This window comes from Myotis lucifugus, unplaced genomic scaffold (genome assembly GCF_000147115.1).
Source record: "Myotis lucifugus unplaced genomic scaffold, Myoluc2.0 scaffold_12, whole genome shotgun sequence".
Classification (NCBI taxonomy): Eukaryota; Metazoa; Chordata; class Mammalia; order Chiroptera; family Vespertilionidae; genus Myotis; species Myotis lucifugus.
In genome coordinates, this window is record NW_005871060.1 from 6614819 (window position 1) to 6633477 (window position 18659).

Below are 18659 nucleotides of genomic sequence, written 5' to 3' on the forward strand. Positions count from 1 at the left end.
ATCTTTCAAGTCTCTTGTTTAAGAACCTATTTCTCCTTTAAAGTTGAGGAATATCTCCCAGCCCCAATTAGTCCACAAATAAGAGAGGGATAACATAGTCTGAGTCCTATGAACAACCCCGTGTTTCTATTTTAGGTTATTCTCTCTTGTAACAAAGATCTTTGCTAAATCCCTGAGGAGCTTCAAGGAAAGGAATACAGTGGCCCTTCTCTTTCTGAAGAAATGTGGGAGGGCAAGAGGAGGCTTGTCTTAATAGATATACTTCCTTACTGCTTAATCCCCAGATGACAATCTTTTTATCCTTAAACTAGAGGCCCGGTGCATGGATTTGTGCACTGGTGGGGTCCCTTGGCCTGGCCTGTGGGGATTGGGCCGAAACCGGCTCTCCAACATCCCCTGAGAGGTCCAAGATTGCGAGGCCAGGCCGAGCGTCTGCCCCCTAGTGATCAGTGCGTGTCACAGTGACTGGTCAAATGGTCAAACAGTTGGACACTTAGCATATTAGGCTTTTTTATATAGGATTGTACAGTCCAGTTTAAGATAATCACTTTCATCACACACGTCAATGAAGTGATGTCAAATGGAAAGGGTGGTTGACAATCAGGAGATGTGAAGAAGAAGGCCTTAGACACAAGGGTGTGTCATAGAGGCATATCTTGATCTTTTGGATTAGGGACTACCAGTAAGGATCTAACCACCCTGTCAATTTTGTATTGTCTTGAGTCTACATTGCTTGTAGTAATAATTGTTAGGTCCTGAGATAGGATACTGACATGATAGGTTCCTTGTCTTTCTTAAAATGTGGACATCTAGCATCATACCTAGTAACACTTGTCTTCCTAAGGCTTTTGAGTCCATCTGTGCAGGTTTCATTTTGGTTAATTTCATTGTCTTCCAGCTTTCATCTAAAACGGCTAGAACACTTTAAGCCCAATCAGTTGATGAAGGTCATTTACTCCTTACCAATTAGAAAATAAGCTACGTTGCTTCTGGCTAAGAATTCTGTACACATTTTTCCAAAGGCTTGATGGGGCAGTTCACCAGGAAGGAAGACTCCAAGAAACCGGAGAAAGAAGATAAAAAAGAAGAAAACATCTCGTGTCCACTCAGACTTTTATTTTTGGTGTTTCTAAATTTAAATGTGTGCTCTTCTTCTTCTTTTTAAATCTGTGCTCCTTTTCCATATCACTGTCAATATCTAACAAGGCCACTCTTATTTTGTTTCTTAAAGAAATCCGGTAATGATTTCTAAACAATCTGAAGCGGGGAGCTTTGTAAAGCTTTTTGAAACAATTTGAGTTGGCATTCCAGGTCACCAATACTGTAAGATATAGATTTGAAATTAGATTGTTGGTGGTGGTATTGAAGACAGAGGGCTTCAAATGTTTACTTATTCTCTTTCCTTCATACTGTGTGATTCTGAGGGCTCTTAAACCATGACAAGGAAGAATTTCTCTGAGGATCTAACTAGCAGGCATCCAATAAGCATTTCTAGGAATTCAGGTTTAAGGAACCAGGGAGATCTGATTGAGAAATAAGACTTTTACACAGAGAGCAAAGGATAAGCAAGTAAAACCGGTGTGTGGAGTTTGGTCAAAGAAATGCAGAGCTCCTGGAGGTGAGCAGACATGGATTTTCCATCCTTCTCAAACGCACCCACAGCCTGAGATCCGCAATCAAAGTATATCTGTGTTACACATGAAATGAAATGAGTGATGGCAGCTGCGGAGAGACCGAGGCAGCGCGGGCTCGGGTTCTGCCGGGTGATCCCGGTGGACACAGGCTCCAAGGTAACACAGCGGGGAGGCGTTCCAGGAGCGAAGGGCTCCTCCCGGCCTCCCCAGTAGAGTGGCTTGAGTGGGCTCGAATCTTCTGAAGCTGCCAGTTGCCAAATGAAATCTGAAACCCTGAGCTGCGTCTGTGGGTTGGCCCCGCTCAGTTGTCCCAGCCTCTTGTACTGTATATTTACTCATTCACACACAATCACTCTTTCTAACTTCTGGGACTCTTGATTTGCGCAACTGCTAGGATTTCTCAAGTGCATGTGGCAACCCAGCCCAGCTCCCGGTGGAAACCCGCAGGGCTCCGGAGGGTCTTCCAGGCCCCGGGAGCTGTCAAGGCTGCGGCGGGGACAGGAGAGGATCGAGGCGCAGGCAGCTGGGGGGAAAACACCCACAACTTTCCACCCCAGCCGCAGCTTTCTCGGCCCCGAGAATTTCCTCCGAAACCACAGCTGCAGAGCAACTAAGTGCATGGCGCGCAACACTTCTTGTGGGAAGTAAAGGAGCCGTCCCACCCCCTTTATCTCTTTTGCTTTTCTTTCGGCTGGTCCTCGGAGCCTTTTCCTTCCTCCGTCCAGCATCTGTCGTGCGCAAGGAGCAGGGTAGGTGACGCGGCTACTGGGGTGCCCACCGGAGCCACCTCCGGAGGCTGGGACGCGGCCTTGGGGGCGCGCGGGGGCTGCGGCACAGCTGCCAGGGACAGGGGAGTGGAGGGGGGAGGGGCACGAGGGCGAGGGAGGATCGTGTGTGTGTGTGCTGGTGCTCGTGTGTGTGTGTGTGTGTGTGTGTGTGTGTGTGTGTGTGTGTGTGTGTGCGTGTGTGTGTGTGTGTGTGCACGTGATGGGAAACAATGCTCCTTTTAAAATTATTTTTAAAAGGATAAAAACGGCGCAAGCTGGTAGTATGTGTTTACATTGATAGAACTAATGGAAACAAAACCTGCATAGTGCAGTGCCCTCTTACTATCCAGCCTCCCGTTCTCCCTGCCTGTTTCCGTTAGTGTCTTATGTGAGAGTTTTCCTGGATAACAGACACACAGAAGTAGGCTTTAATCATACACACTTTCATTGCAAACACAAAACGTTGGGGAATCGTTGGTGAGTTTTAAGACACCCAAAAGGGTTTGTCTAGAGTTTGCAAACATAACTTTTGAGGAAGTAACCATCCTCTCTTGAGGACAAGATGTAATATATTCTCATTAAAAGGATACTTTAGACTGCGTTTCTTTTCTAAGTCCCCAAATAGGAAGGGAGAGAATGTTACTCTGGATTCCTTAGCTTTTCAATACCAACTAGTAATGGAGAGACCAGACTCCCTTGTAATCTGTTTTAATTCATTTGAATTAGAACATAATCTCCAAGTAATGCTTTCATCATAGTTTATCTTGTCACTCTTTTTCTTAAAAAAAAAAAACACCTGGCAAGACATCATTATTCCATCTCTTTCTAAAAAGAGGAAATAATATATCATGCTGGGTATTTGAAATATAAAAGTTACAAAGGGCTTGTTTTTCCATAAGTAAAACAATATGTGCTGCTGTGTTTACTAAGTAAGACAAATTAATTGGAATCCAGGGATATTTACAGTGGAGTTAAGAGGTTTACTCAATTACCGAGAAGAAGATGGACAGATGGATTAAATTCAACCAGTCCCTGATTCTCATTAGAATGTAAAACCAACCCTTAAGGGCAAGGATGGATGTTGGTATTAAACTGGACATCATAAAACATAAAACACACATAATTACTATATTAGAAAACAGGTATTAAGCTACAAAAGACTTGTTAAAATCTCTCTCTCCCCTTTAAATTTCTTAATACTTCCTCTTCTCTCGGGATATTTGAACTTCTAAGAGAGCCCAGTACTACAGTTCTCCCTTTGCCTTCCCTGAATGCCTACCTTCAGGAAGCAAGTCCAGAAATCTTTTCTTGTTAGGTTCATTGCTGAATGTCAAAGAATTGACAAAAGTTAAAAATAAATAATATCTTCCTACCCCCCAGGGGAGGTATGCTCTTGCTGGAAGAAGGGATAGACTGAGTTTTTAGATCTGGAATTTAGTTGGAGTAAGGAGTACACAGGTAGCATGATAAAAGGAAAGAAAATCTATAATCCTTTCTACATGTGAAAGGCTGTTGAAAGTCAGTCTGTCCTTGGCTTTCAATTGCATTACTTGGTTTTCTTACTTAATCTCAGGGGTTTGGATTTGAGAGGGGGATGGTTTCTTAGTGATGCTCTTTGGGCTGTAGTATATACTGTGAATTTGAACCATCTTGAAACTACAAACCTGAGAGTAAGTGGGGAAGAATTAAGTTCTTAAGAAAAAACAATTCACTGCAGAATGAACAGCAATGCATCCTTCCAGACAAGAGCATAGATTTAAGGGTAAAAGTGAAAAGTGTTCTTGGCTGAAGTCCCCAGGGAAAGCCTTTTCGGTTTTGCCTGGGATAGTAATGGCCAGAGCTCTGAGAATTTTCATCCAGGCACGATTTTATGTAATATGTGATCTCGGGCTCTCCAGGATGAAGGGTAGGGGTTAAGGGAAGTGGGAGGTGGGACAGGAAGAGTGAGGAATGTGCAGCAGGTGGTACTGAGTGGTTTGGTTCTGATTGCATTGCTGTCTTGGCCAAAAGCCTACTAGATGTTTACAAACACTGCTCCGAGTCATTTTGCTGTGACCCAATGGCCCAAGGAGTGAAGTGTGTTTTCTTTCTGGCTCTGTTAGTGCCCAGGTTGGTTTCTCCGGGCTGAAAGCTGGTGGTGCTGCTGTAAATTCCAGGCTTTGCAATTGGTTCCTGTTCTTAGTGTTTGCCATTGGATCATCTTAGTTACCTATGATTATTCTTCTGTGGTATTTTCTGGCCATTGGTAAAGGGTTATTTTCCCATGAGTTGGGCTTAAGTAATGCTGATTCCTCTTTTCTGTCATGTTTCAATTTTTGGCAAAGATGTGCTTTGGAAAAAAGAAGACGGAGGTTGTGGCTGGAGCTTCAGTTTGGAGCCCAGTAGAAGGGACCACCATCCAATTGGTTACACATGGGTGGGAAGGAGGTTGATGATAATAAGAATATGAAGCATTCATCCTACACTGAGGGAAAAAGCAGAAGAAATTAAAAATTTTTTTTTAAAAAATGCCTGTTTGCTCCAAAATTCATGGCTAAAGGATTATAATTTCTCCTAAATAGAGAAAGGTATTTAAAAACAAAATTATAAGTAGTCAACTCAGTCATGAAGTTAATGCTCTTCATGTGAAGAGTTGGAGCCTTATATTGAGTCTCTCAGTGGTAAAACCTCTGTCTCTGCCACAGGAACTCAAACTTTACAAGATTATGGTGGTTTAGCAGCTAAGTTAAGGTGCATTTGGAAGTGGAATGCTTATTGTGATGGAGGCAGAGAATGTTCAGTTTTTGGAAGTTATTGTGTACATGTATGCTTTTAAGTAGCATCTTCACCCTACCCTGACACTGCTACCACTCCTCTATATAAAGTGCAGATTTAATTGTGTAAGTCCCTGTTCTAAAATCTTTGGTGGATCCCAATGAACTATGTTAACTCTAAACTCTTTAGCATTGTGACTAAAAGCTCTTTAAAGCCTGCCTTTTTAGCTTCCTCTTCCTATCAAGGGCCCCTCACACTGTTCACACTTTTGATTTCTTGCTCACGGATATTCATTCTCCTGGAATTCTCTCTTCTTGGAAAGTCCCTCTTGATTCTTGATGGTCTATTTCAAGTGGAATTTCTTTTTGTAGAATGTACCCAGTTCCCTGCAGAAAGAATTAATCATTTCATCTTGTCCATTTCCATGGTGTTTTGAACACACTTTGAATAATAATTTTTTCATCTCCCTCCCTTACTAACTACAGTGAGTTCCTTAATGGGTGGGTTGGTGGAGGAGGACCCACCTGTGTCCTAGTGTCCAGCCCAGTTCCTGAATACATAGTAGACATCTGTTAATGTTTCCTAAATAAATGAGCAAGAAAAGTCATGAATGAATAAAGTACTAGTGGACTCTACTTTATGCAGATACTTATTTCCCAAAAGTTTATTTGAAAAATGTCTATTTGAGCTTACATTTTATTTTCCAAAAGTAACAATGCTACAAACATATCTAAATTTCAGCACAAGTCTCCACATGCCTATTTAATTCCTATAACAGATGAAATATTGTGTTTTGCAATTATAAAGCAAAAGCAAAACATAACAGAAAGCTACTGTGGAATCATCTTTTTCTTCTGGAAATCACAAAACATACTCGAGCTTTAAGATAAAAGAAACAGTTATAATAGATACAAATTTTCCACAATTGTTTTTTACATTATACTATAAAATCTGTAATCTATCAAATCCCAATGGGAGGTCCTGGATTTGGCTGTGAGGACCGATGATGGAGTTAAATTGGGAGATGCTGTTGCCTGTGGAATGGGCAAAATCTTAATCACACAAAATAGAAATACTAATTTTGTCTATTTAATAATTATCTTGAGTGCTAGTGCTTGAGGGAAACTGGATTTAATTAAAGGAGAATGTGGAGGATGGAGAGGAGGAAATATAGAGGGCCACCTTCTTTCATGCTACCAATTCATTATTATATTGATTTTCTTTTCATCTCATTTAAGCACTTAAGCAAATTCAAAGTTTCTATGAAAAAAACAATAACAACTGTTTTCTCTACAGTTATTTCTGCTGCCTAACATATAGAAGGGGGTTGTACTTTATTTGAGCAGTGATACTTCTGTCACTTGTATACCTGCTGTTTAGCATTTGGATAATTTTTCAATGAAGAATACATACTACTTGTGTCTCCAGCTCTAGTCAGGTATCTTAAGCTCAAATTGCTCTAGTATAATATCTTTGAGAAGACTGGAAGAGCAAGCATTGATATTTGAGAGAAATAGTCTACACAGTTTTCTAAACCTTCCATGCTCTCCATTTTTGTCATGATCACAAATTTCCCTACCCTAATTATATTACAACACATTTTTGTTACATTATCTTCATTACACTGTGCTTTACTATAATACTCTACTTTTTACTGAAAGTCAATACATAAGAGATGGGGTGCACTTATTATGTTGTCACTTATTTTTATGTGTTTCAATATTCCTTATATATATAATGATCTTCATACATTCATCTTTGCTTTTATTGCTTTAAAAAGCATGTCTCTTCTGGTTAATTGGTGGTGTTTCTTTGGTTAGAAAAAAGAGACTAAGAAATCATCGGTTTCCTCATTTTTGGCTTGTCATCCAAGAAGCTGAACTAAACTTGATGCTCAGTTGCATCCTAGTCAAGGTTTTCTGACATACTTTGCCTTGCTTTCATGTACCTGTCATACCCATACCTTTTAAATGAGTTAGCTCCAATTCGTTATGGAAACAGGTTGAATTACCTTCATTTTGTATTCTTTTAACTCTTTTTTTAGACTTGTACTTAAATATGTGTAAAGTTCTACTTTTTAGTTTTAAGCTAGTATTGTAGAGCCAATACTTTTTCCTGATCATTTTCAGTGGTTCCTTGAAACATTCTAGGTACTGTTTTTGTATTCTCTGATAAATCAAATGTCCTTGGCAAGAATTTTATATTTCTTGAAAAACCTTAAAAGGAAAATCATGTTTACTTTGAAAGTGTTATAAGACCAAACATGTTAATTCTTTTCAATATGTATATCACAAATGCATAGAAGACTGACCTTAGAGATATATCTGAAAAAACAGTAAAAAAAAAAAAGGGGGCCTTGTTTTTCTTACAAATGAAACCTATTAATAAATTGAGGCTTACAGAGCTGTAGTTAGGGCTGTTTTATGCTTGTCAAATTGAGTCTTCAGAAAAACAAAGTAATTTTTCAAATTCCCCAAAGCAGAGTTGGGGAAACGGCCTCATTTTTGTTCTGAAAAATTTCTCTCTCTTTGAGTTTCACAGACTCTCATAATGATAATCACTCTAATGCAACAATTTTCAACTAGCGTGCCGCAGGAATTTTAAAAACATGTAATACCTGACTATTTAGTCAGGAGCACTGACCTCTTTCCCCTTAGATTGTCAAATAAGAAAATGACAATAGCCAATCCAACAGTAGCTGCCCAGTGTGAATGAATCAAAATTATACCAATTTTTTTTGTCAGATTGGCAAAAAATATAATTTTTGGTGTACTGCATAATTTTAGTAATTAGTTTATGTATGCCATGAAATGAGAAAGGTTGGAAAATCTCTGCTCTAGTGAATTAAGTACCTATTAAGTACCAGGCACTCCATGCGCTGTTTTTCATATGTTACTTATAATTCCAGAAGTAATTAGAAGTAATTAGTCATTCTAGAAGTAAACCATGTTTTATCTAGTTCAGATACTATTATTCCTATTGTATGAGAATGTTGAGGCTCAGAGAGATAAAGAAGCTTACCCAAGGTAATGCAATTACTAAGTGATACAGAGTTGAGAGTCAAAATGAGGTTCTACCTGAAGCCAAATAGTCTGCTGTTGTTACTGTGTGACCTTCCTCACATGCTTTCTTCTTTTTAGTTATTAATCTGAGAATTATAATCTGTGTGTTCTGTGGGTATAGACCCTGGTCTCAACTTAATCTCCATGCACTGGTCTTCCACTTCTCTTGTGGTTCTTTTAGGTGACAGTATTCCTGTCCTGAGTTAGGGTTCTGGGGATGGGTTACCACCGTGAAGATTCTCTTATGAGAAAAGAGACTCCAGCTACTACAGTCCCGTAACTGAATTAATCTCCAATGATCAGCCTGGCTAGATTTTATTTTCTGTGAAAAGTACACAGAAAGGGTATGGTCCCTGGGGCTTCTGTGATCTATCCCCATTATTTAATTCCCAGACAGGGAGACATATGCTCCAGGAACACTGTGTGTGACCAGTGGAGGTAGAGGAATGAGAAAGGGATAGTAGTCCTTGGCCTGAGGACTAGAGACCCAATGTGGGAAAGCTGAAAGATAGAAGGAGAGGGTGGTTTTGTTGGGGATAGCAACTGAGAAGGGGATAAAACTGAGTTAGTGGTGGCAGTACTCACTGGGCACACAGAAATGAAATGAGCAACAGGGAAAGAAATTTCAAAGCCAGACTTTCTCAAGGAAGGGCATTTATCACAGGAATTGTTGGCGTGCATTGCAATCCTGTTTGTAAAGATACCCAGAGAAGAGAATTGTCCATCTTCCTTGAGGGTCATCTGTGCTTGTTTTTGGAGTATCTGGTTTTAAAATTTCCCATATGAAGGAACTTCCAGCAAGAAAAGATGAGCCAGGGGATTCAAAAGAGCCTGCTGTTATCTTGCTGCACATAATTTCCTAACCTGAGGCTTTAGCTATGTTAGTATTGCCTTCAGAGTTCCATTTTGATTTTGGTATTTCATGATGGTTTGTTATTGTAAAATGGTCAAGTGCAATGTTGATAAATTTATATAAACTCATCTGGGGGATACCAGTCTCCAGCCTTCTTGCGTTTTTTGTTTTGCTGATTAGAACCTTCACTTTTTGATGAAACTCATACTTCCATCATGGAGTACATTTTATGTATCTGTGGTGTTAAATTTAACTTGGCAGGTTCCATGGGAGAACCTTGTCTTTGGTGCCTTGAGATGGGTGGAGGCCACAAGCACTCCTGCACAGCAGATAGAGCTGCAAGAGGAGGATGGATGAGAGAAGGGCAGAGGCAAGGTCATAGGATAACATGTTAGAAGCCAGGGAAGCAGAAGAAAAGGCAAACCCAGAGACATCACTGGGAACTAGAAGCCAAGATAAGGGAGGCAGTGAATGACATGGCCATTAATAATTCAGTTTCTTTCTAATGATAAATAACAATTATTAAGGCCTTACGATGTGCTAGTTATGCCAAGCACTTGTCATGGGTTATCTTCTATAATCCTCACAACTCCCACATAAGCAGGCTCTATTATTATCTCTCTTTAAGAGGTGGGAAAACTGAAACTTGGAGAGGCTTGGTAACTTACCAAAACCACACAGCCACTAAATGGTAGATCTGGGATTCAAAAGTAATATATTTCATTTCAAGGGAGCAATCTTTACCATTATGTTTTGGAATTAGACCTATGTTCCAACCAGGCTCTGATATGCACAAACATTGTGAACTTGGACAAGTTGCGTTAACCTTGATCCTCACATTTTCTCTCTGTGAACATGGGCATTTAATAAAACCTACTTCATAGTGTTATTATGAGTTTTTAATTTATGAAGTGAGCAATGCATGTACAGACTGGAAGGTTAGCTGGCACCTGGTATTTAAACAGTTACTATTATTAAATTAAACGAAGAACATGGGAGTACTGAGCAGTATTTTTCAAGCTGTACATCTTGGTCTATCAGTAGTCATGAAATCAAATTAGTGGCTCATGATCAATGTTTCTAAGTAAAAAGGAATAAATGAGGCTGGAATACAATAGAAAAATCAGGGTTCATTACATGTAGTAAAAGTAAGAATTGTTTCAAATGTTTTAATTTCTGTGTGTATGTGTGTGCATGTGCGCACTGGGTAAAAATGTAAAAGTACTTCTGATATTGATACCTGTAAAAAAAAAGTACTTTTCAAAATGCTTTAAAGTAGCAGTTTTAGAGGTGTGGTCCCAGAACCAGTAGCATTATTCTCACCTATGAACTTGTTAGAAAGGCACATTACCAAGCCCCATCAAGGCCAGCCATTTGCGTTTTAACAAGGCCTCCAGGTGATTGAGGACAATTACATATTCAAAGTGGCGTTTGGAAATCAGGAAAAAATTAGGTAAGGGTATATTACATTACTTGTGAGTGGTTAAAAGTACATGATGTACTGGACTGACTAAAAAATTATTTCTCCACAGAATGCTATCCTGTGTTGTGTAACTTTGGTTTTGTGTAGCTGTTTCCCCTATTTTTCTATGCTGCCTGCTCATAGTGCAGGTGGGTAAGCCCCCCAGACATCAATTAGTTTATAGGTAGGAGGCCACTGAGTAGTTAGATCCTGTGCTTTCTTCTAGAACTACAAGATAAAAACTTAACATTCTTTGTGAGTAGTCCTGAGCCTTGAATATCTAGTTGTGTTCAATTTGAAACATTTCAATGATATAAGTCCAGATGCCTCAGCAGCTGTAAAGTTAGAAATTAAATCAAGAAGCATTAAAAAACTGCACTCAATATTTTACTAATTCAGATATTTATTTTGAAAAGCACATACAGACAAGATGATATTGCAATCTAATGAATGTGCAACTAATACTGATGATAAAAAATATTTTGGTAAAAATGGAAGTGACATGAATTTTAAACCAGGGAATGTGTTTGATATTTATTGGTTGTATACCATTACTTTAAAGAGAAAACAGGCACTATTGCATTGACTAGCCTTTGTTCATTATTGTTTTTAATGTAATTTACTGCTGTAATTGATGTTTTGGTTGGAGGGTGTGTTTATTTTAAGACTTAAAAGTATCTTCTTTGATGGGCCTGGAGAATATTATACTAAGTGAAATAAGCTAGTTAGAGAAAGACAAGTACCACATGATTTCACTTATATCTGGAATCCATTGAACAAAATAAACTAACAAAATAGAAACAGACATAGATAAAGAGAACAGACTGACAGCTATCAGAGGGCTGGGGGTTGGGGACTTGGTGAAAAAGGTGATGGATTAAGCAAAAAAACAACTCATAGACATAGACAACAGTATGGTGATTACCAGAGGGGAAGGTGGGGTAGAAGGAAGATAGAAAACGATAAAGGGGAAATAAATGGTGATGGAAGGAGACTTGACTTGGGGTGGTAAACATAAATATATTATGCAGATGATGTATTATAGAATTGTATACCTGTAACTTATGTAATTTTATTAATCAAATGTCACCCAAATAAATTCAGTATCCTCTTTGAAAATATAGCATCCAGATTCACTAGAGAAGAATTGAAAACTTTCTTTTCCATTAAAAATACTATTCACTTGGATTTCTAAAAAGCAGCTTTTCAGTAGGTATGCATGAACTTTTCTTAGTGGTATGTGAAAATATTTTTCAGGATGACAGTGTCAGGAAAAAAGTGTTTCAAGGTAAGAAAGTCTACTTGCTGGCTCACTACGTGCAGAATTTCTTATTTAATCAGTAGCTTGAGATATGGTTTGAAAGATCTTTCTCTACATTGCATTCTATGATGGGAGAAGAGTGGAAAGGGAAAACAGTCAGGAGGGCCTGTGCTCTGATTTTACTTCTGGTATTAATTAGCATCTGAACTCAGGCAAATCACTTAGTTTTTCTGGACGTTAAGCTCCTTATCTGTAAAATAAGGAGGTTGGAGTAGATCCTTCCTAAGATTGTTCCAGTCTTGACAAAAGCCTCTGTTGCTAAATGGTAGTGTGTTCTTGTGGGGCAATTTTAATAGAAATGTGGCTATGTGTATACAGTGACAGGGCTTAAAAAAGGATGTATGACTTGAGAGAGGAATGAGGATCTGGAAGCCATATAGAGTGCATGAACAAGTTTAGACCTTTCCTTGACAAGTTTCATTTGCCAATGGACTAGTTTTCATCAGCTGTGGGTTTGGGGCCATGGGTAGACCACTCATTAGGAGGCATTTGAAAATTCCTGAGGATGCTTTTAGTCATCACAATGACTGGATGAAGCTACTAGCATTTAGTGCCCAGGGGTGCATTAGTGCAATGTGGGTGACAGTCCCTCTCTACAAGGAATTTTCTCTCCCCAAATGCCAAGCACATCCCCATTGAGAAACTAGCTAATGAAGTTAAAGGATAGAGTTTCAACTCCATTTTTTGTAGTTCTGTGGGAAATTAGAAGTGAAGTCTTATACTTTCTGCTGTTTCAGTAACACAAATGCAAACAATATCTATTCTTAGATGACAACTGGTGTTTATGATGCATGGGAGAGAACAGCCTCTAGCTCCCTGCACTATATATTGACTAAGCAGTAAGAAAAGCAGTCAAAATCTCAGCTCTGTTAGTACAGTGTGCAAATATAACTTGAAGGCATACTAGAAATAGTTCTTTTGAGTATGAAGTTACTAGTTTCCTGATGACCACCGTATTTTACATTTCTTGTGTTCAAATAAATACCACGATTAAGGCACTAAATGCATAGATTTGATTCTCTATAAGAACTACCACTTGTTTAACAGCTAGCTCTATGCATGATTATGAGTGATAGGAGCATTTCCTGTTCCTCCTCTGACCTCCTTCTGCACTTGGCTTGGCCTTATATGTTCTGGGTCAGGTAAGAGTAGAGCCCAGTCAGCAAGAGTGGCTCATCTAGGGCTGTCTCAAGAACCCAGGTAATGTTTTCAAATTGGAGATGAATTTTGTTTGGAATCACTTAGTAAATCATAGGATCAGTTCCTTAAATTACTTTTCTCTCATCTTTCGCTGTGTATTTGTCAAGTTTTTGGTTAGTTAATGTGTGTATTTATAACTGCTTATATTCAGCTTTTAGTTAGTGTGAGTATAAAAGGTGAATGGATAAAATTGTCTAACAAACCAAAGCCAACTTGTATTTTCCAGGAGTGAAAGGGAACCCCTGCTGCTCCTTTCTTGGTTGAATCTGGGCCTTAACTACCTCTGAAGGGAAAGGAGGTGATATTGAAATCCTGTGTAACTTTTCTTTTCCTATACATTTGGTACAAATTTAGATTTCAGGAGAAGGTTGAAATTATGGAATTAAGAACATGTTTTGGGTATTCTTCCATGTTTATTACCTGTGCAAGGCCTCCACAATTAACAAATTGGAGGTTACATGCTACATTCCCCTCGGAATGAATTTATTAGACCCCAGAACAAAAGCCCACTTAGAAAATAGGTATAACCATCTTACCTCAATCTTTTAATATGGAAAATGAGTCCAAAGTGATTTAGGTGATTAGCCCAGAACACAGATTTTCTGTGATTGATTTTTCCCTGTTTACCTTTTTCTGAGACAATTAAACCAAAATCAAACCCAGATGCTAAATTAAACCCAATTTAAAAATAAAATTATTTAAAAAATTAATTAAATTGAAGTTTACAAAGCTAAAAAAATTGAAAACCAATTAAAAATTAAAACTAGAAAATTAAAAAATAAAACAATTTAAAAAATAAAATTAAAACCAAATGCTAGCATAAGGAATCCAATGCATATAATGAATTACTTCCTGTGGTCTGCAACTTGAAGGGTATTAGTTAAGTACCATCTGGCAAACTTGAAAAAGAGTCATGATTTTCTGTGTTCTATCGTTTGGGTAAGGAATTATGGCTGAGAGTAGAGCGAGTGAATCTGTAATTAACATTTTAAAAAGCATTTTTACTGAGCCTGGATTAACTCTGAAGGCAACTGAAAAATATGCCAGAGTAAAATCAAGGTGTAACTTGTAACACTTTCTGTTTTTTGGTACATTTTAAGCTAATCTCTTGTAATATTAATTGTGTTGAACTCATTTAATGTGAATGTTGTCAATGTGCTATAGATTTTCATTCAATTTAGTCTTCAAACTACACTATAATTATACGTTGTTCTCTTATTCCTGTTCATATTCCTGAAAAACAAAGAAGTAAGCAAGCCCGATGGTCTTTAACAGTTAAGAGATTTCATGTAGAAAATAAAAACAAAAATTAAAAAAACCTGGTTAATCTCTAAAGAGATTACAGCTCTGCCTTGAGTCAAATAATCATTAAAGGTGAGAGAGAGAATGGAGGAGGGGAGAGCAGCTCCAGCTCACCATAGCTGCCGTGTAAGGCTGAGAATCGAGAATTCTTTCTGTGCGGTGCTTTTATTATCTCTCTGTTTGCGGTCCCATCCTCTACTGTTTAATTTGTGGAACATTCCAGGGAGTATCCTTAGCTTCCCTGACCCGAGCCCAGGACTGGGGCTGCAGGGCTCTGAGGGCCTCCTTTTGGAAACGGGGGAGGACAAATAGAGTACATGGCTCAGCTGGTGGAGGCGACTCTTCATCAGGAGCAAGGTGAGACCTGTGTGCCACTGAGCTACGGGAAGCCAGAGCATGCTGCTCCACATACCTGTGCAGGCAGTTCTGGGATGTGATCTCAGAATACGAGAGTTCTATAGAGAGAATGCTAACTGCTTGGACTCCCTTGAGATCTTTGTGTGCCGCTCAGTGGTGTCACATCTGGGCCTCTGCTTCCAATCTCTTTATTTTCAAGCAAGAAGAGGACACTGGAGGCTTGTGAGGGTTTGTTTTTGTTTGTTTAGTAGAAATACTCTGACCAAATGCATAGTAGTGATAATAGTGGTGTATTTTTTTTTTGCTGCTGTTTTCTGTTTGTATGATTTAATAAAGATTTTTCTTAATGTCTTAGAAAGAGCCATTAAGTAACATAAAATTATATTGTACTATTTTGTGGAAATGCCAAGCAATATCACTTATGAGCTGCATTAGTAATGTGAAATGCTAAAATAATTCAGAACGAATAAATGATATGTAAAGGTCATATTACCATGAGTCTGGAGGGGATGGGGATGGAGAGAGTAGGGAGAGAAAGGGTTAGAGAAAGAGACGGGGGTGACAGAGAGAGGGAGGGAGGAAGAGATAATGAAAATAAATAAATACTTGTGTGATGTTAAGGTGGAATGCACTGAAATTGCTAGTGAGAATTAGAGCTGGTGTTGCAGCTTGTCAAGGTTGTCAGGGAACAGATCCTGTGCCTGCTTAGAGATTCCAGATTGATTCCTGATACCAATGTTGACTCATAAATTATAACGAGAATAATTAGGACCGAGTTTACAGACTTGGGAGCAGGCAGGGAAGGCTTCTGGCCTGCTAGTTTCATCTTAACTCAGACCTTTGATTTGAAACAAAGATATTAACTGTTGTTTTTGTTTGTTTGTTTGTTTGTTTTGTTTTTTTCTGGAGTTGATAGTGTCTTTACCTTGCAACTTCCTATTATTCCATTGTTAGGTTTCTAGAGAATTCTCTTCAGAATGCATTCATACAGGAACCAGTCCACCTGCCAGTCTGCCTGCTTTCTGAGCTACTGATTTTGATTCTGTATTTGATTTTAATCAGAGGCAGGGAACGACCATTATTTTTTGACTGTTAAAAACTGTGATAAACAATTCAGTCATAGAATGATTGTCTGGCTGCTTCTGCAAAGTTATTAATTAATCTGGCAGCCCCAGCTCCTATTAGAATGATTCATTTACCTCTGCAGGTCTATGAGTGTAGTACTTTTTGTTTATGGCAGATAAGTGGTCACTAACTAGTATTTGATAGCATATTTGAAAAAAAAATTCAAGACAGAACTTGTGTGGCATGATTTCATAAAAGCTCTCATCTGTAATAGTGTCAACAATAAGGAGTCTTTATTATTGTATATTTTATTAATGAATTATTTCCCTATTGAGACCATCTGATATAATGTTGGATATCAGATTTTTAAAATCTTTGTTTGTATTTCAACACAAGTGCTTCCTTCTGCAGACTCAAATATGACTTTTATTAATAGATTTGTTTAGTTTAACATTTTTATGGTATTCAAGCATGGCTGACTTTTTTTTATCAGTGAGTTGTATTTATAAGTATTAGTACAAAACTTTATATTCTGGGTTGATCTATTATCCTATTTTGCTCTATTCTTGTCAAACTTTTGATTAAATTAGGATATTAAATGTCTTATAATTTATCACATAAAACAATGCTTTCTTAGACTAATTTTAATTTGATAACTTTTTCATAATTAATGAGTTTTTAATTTATAATGGTTTATTTTTTAGTTTGCTGATGACTAGTTTGGTACGTTTCTTCCACTTAATGTGAGACTTTAAGAAAAAAAGTTTTGTTCTCTCTCATCTTTTCTGCTAATTTTTTGTTTGACTTTAAATACGAGATCCAAATTTGACAACAAAAATAAGTAATGGAAACTGGTTGCTTCTGCAGTTTATTGCCACTTGTGTGACTTTTGCACTTGTTTATATTAAGTCAGTGGGCTTTGTTTCAGCTTAACTGTTATCTCAGCATCTCCAGGACTCCTGGAGCCTGTTCACACCCTCTTGGGCAGGGGTCCCAAGAGAGATTGGAGTGGATTGGGTACTTGCTGAGTGGGCTCTTGGAACCAGTGTTTTTCATCCAGATTTTTGCTATGAATCTACACTTGCTTCTTGGTTCATGAGAGGCACTGGCCAGAGCACACTGTCAACCAGAAGACCAAAAACTTTGTCCTGTGATGACAGTCCCCAATGCTTCTGGGAGCCTATAATGACATCTCAGTAGAATTAACCTTAAATTCCTGTATAAGTTTCAGCTGCTTCATGTTTGAATTCTAATAAATTTGAAACTGTATTGAGCAAGTGACAGCTCTGAATTAGCCACCACAGCAACAGCCCACTCATTTTTGTTCTAATTCAAAATAATAGGTCCTTCCCTCTTTAAAGGACAATGTCTTGCTTCTAACCTTTCTCTAACCACTTTTTTCTTTCTTTTCTTTTCCATTTCTTTCTTTTTTTTGCTTCATCTCCTTTTTCAACCTAAAACCTGTCATATTAGTTTCCTATTTTCTTCCCATAGTCCTTCATATTATCATTACTTAGGGTGTTTTTCTGGCTCTCTTCTTTAGTTAGGCACTTCCAGGATATACTGCATTGCTTGCTGTTTTTGTTCACATGGAACAAAACCATGCACTAAACAATCCACTTTAACTATCTCAACCGCTTCAACAAACTGTTGTACAGTAATCCCTCCTTATCAGTGATTTAGCTGTTCAAGGTTAGTTACCCATGGTCAACTATAGTCTAAAAATATTAAATGGAAAATTCCAGAAATAACTTATAAGTTTTAAGTTGCATGCTGTTCTGAATGGTGTTTTGAAATCTCACACCACCCTACTCCATCCTGCCCAGGACTTGAATCACCCCTTTGTCCAGCGTATCCATGCTATATATGCTATCCACAAAGTCACTTAGTAGCTGTCGCCATTATTAGATAGGTTATCAGAGAGGGAGACCACATTTACATAACTTTATTCCAGTATATTATTAAAATTGTTCTATTTTATTGTTGTTAATCTCTTATTGTGTCTAATTTATAAATTAAACTTTATCATATGTATGTATAGGTCAGAACCTGATATATATATGATTCAGTACTGGGTCCTTCCTTTGTTCCGCACTGCCCCTGGTGGTCAGTACACATTATAGCAAGTGGTCGAACTCCCAGTCGGTTGGATTCCTGAGGGGACAATTTGCATATTAGCCTTTTATGATATAGGATTCCTTTGACATTTGTTAGTTAAAATTCATTGGTAAGAATGAGCTTTCCCTTCTCCTTCACTTATGTACTTACTCAGTTATTTATGTATATCAGTATGGACTCATGGATATTTATTTTAATATGTGAGTTATAATACATTACAACTGGTATTTTTTTGTTGCTCAAATTGTCCAGATTTGGTCATATGGCCAGTCTTCACATTGATACCTGTGTCCTTTCCTCATTCATCCTCATTTTTAGAACACTCCATATTTTCTGGAGATGCTCCAGAAGATGCTCCAGGCTCATCTTGTACTTTTTCTGATCCAGCCTTCTAATCAGCAATTGTTTTATTGAAAAATGATGTTTAGAAATCAAGATCTGGTTGTTAGCTGCCCTCATTCACAAAATAATTTAGCACCTTTCTCTTATGATATATTTACTTATTTCCTCAAGACTTCACTACACTTCAAAGACTTTCAGAGTTGTTAACCCTTATATCTATGAAAAACAAATTTGCTAACTAGAGGACAATATTAGTGTAAAGTTATTTTTTTCTTTAGCCTTAGAGTATGGAGTCAAAACACAATGGCCTACATAGAAAGCTATGTAGATGTCATTTTGATTTGAATGTTTACATACTTAGACAGGTAACCTACAAAACATATTTTTTTAAATATATTTTATTCATTATTTTACAGAGAGGA

The 18659-nt window shown here is 38.0% G+C and overlaps 1 protein-coding gene across 6 annotated transcripts in view; it reads left to right on the forward strand.

Moving 5' to 3' along the window:
• Positions 1–18659, forward strand: part of ARHGAP24 (Rho GTPase activating protein 24) — a 504222-nt gene that overhangs the window by 49288 nt on the left and 436275 nt on the right. For 2 of the 6 annotated variants that reach the window (XM_023750394.1, XM_006084575.3), the window contains exon 1: positions 1993–2383. The exons of 1 other annotated variant lie outside the window; for it this stretch is intronic. The gene's annotated coding sequence lies outside the window, so the exon portion shown is untranslated. Of the gene's footprint in view, positions 1–1732; positions 1791–1992; positions 2384–18659 lie in introns of those variants that run through there. 3 more of the 6 variants (XM_014452035.2, XM_023750393.1, XM_023750396.1) reach the window with 3 other exon arrangements.